This window comes from Miscanthus floridulus, chromosome 2, assembly GCF_019320115.1.
Source record: "Miscanthus floridulus cultivar M001 chromosome 2, ASM1932011v1, whole genome shotgun sequence".
NCBI lineage: Eukaryota > Viridiplantae > Streptophyta > Magnoliopsida > Poales > Poaceae > Miscanthus > Miscanthus floridulus.
The window spans coordinates 76,925,145-76,926,207 of record NC_089581.1 but is presented as its reverse complement, the minus strand read 5'-3'; positions in this window follow the sequence as shown (position 1 = coordinate 76,926,207).

Here is a 1,063-nt window from a genome sequence, read left to right as displayed (position 1 = left end):
CATCAAACACAAGCTTGGCATGAACTTGGCATGAGATTGCCCACCTCAACGGGGACTCCTGCGGGGCGTGAAAGTCCTCCTCCCATGCGGTTTGTGCTCCAATGAGCAAGAGACGTAGAAGAACTTCTCCCAGAGCGGGGCGAAGACGAGGTCGGAGTTGGTGAGGAAGAGGAACTGAGGAAGGCCACCTTCTGTTTTCTCTATCGGTAGGGTGGCGCCGAAGAAGCGCAAGATGGAGGAGGAGGAGGCGAGGGTGGTCTTGAAGCAGGAGGGGGAGGAGGACACAGCGGAGAGGAGCACGTCGCGACGAAACAATGCAAGGTTCTCCATCTCGTTAGCGTCCGGGATGGCGGGGAGCGTGCGTGGCGGGATGAGGCGCGGCGCAAGGAGGAAAAAGGCTAGGACAGAGAGCACCACCAGCGGCTGCGATGGGACGAAAGATCGAGGAAGAGCAGGGGGTCCCACACACACGCTTGTTTTCAATGCAGTGGGAGCGTCGGCGGTCACGCACGGAGAAGACGAGAGGGAGGTGACCGGATCACTCGACCGAGCGCTCCATCTAGCCAGGCTCGGGAAAAATGAAATCCGATTTTGTTTCCTAGGAGCCAGGCCACATATGCTTTAAGAACCATGCTAGCTAGTCCCAAGAAGCTGTCCAGGCAAACAAACAGGAGCAGTTGCAGCCACCGGCCTGGTTGGGCCTCTGAGCCAGAGAACAACACAGGCCCTTGAAAGCCATAACCCAACATGGGTGATATATAGGACCATCAGGCTCCAAGATATCCAACACGTCTGGGTGGTGGATCTTGGATGCTCAATTAAAAGGGTGTGCTACTTCTCTTTCTTCTTTTCTACCTCTTTTTCCTCCTTCTCCATTTGTCTCCCTTCCTCTTGGAGTCTTGGTCAACCATGTAAATATTGTTCAGGTGCTTTGGGGGGCTCCATGTCCGCACGGGAACCCCTATAGCCCCCACGCTGACCCACCCTTGCATGAGTCAGAGTCAACCTTTCTAGGTCATGTAAAGCGTAATGTCGTTCCTTTCTTTCCCTCTCTATTCTTTTT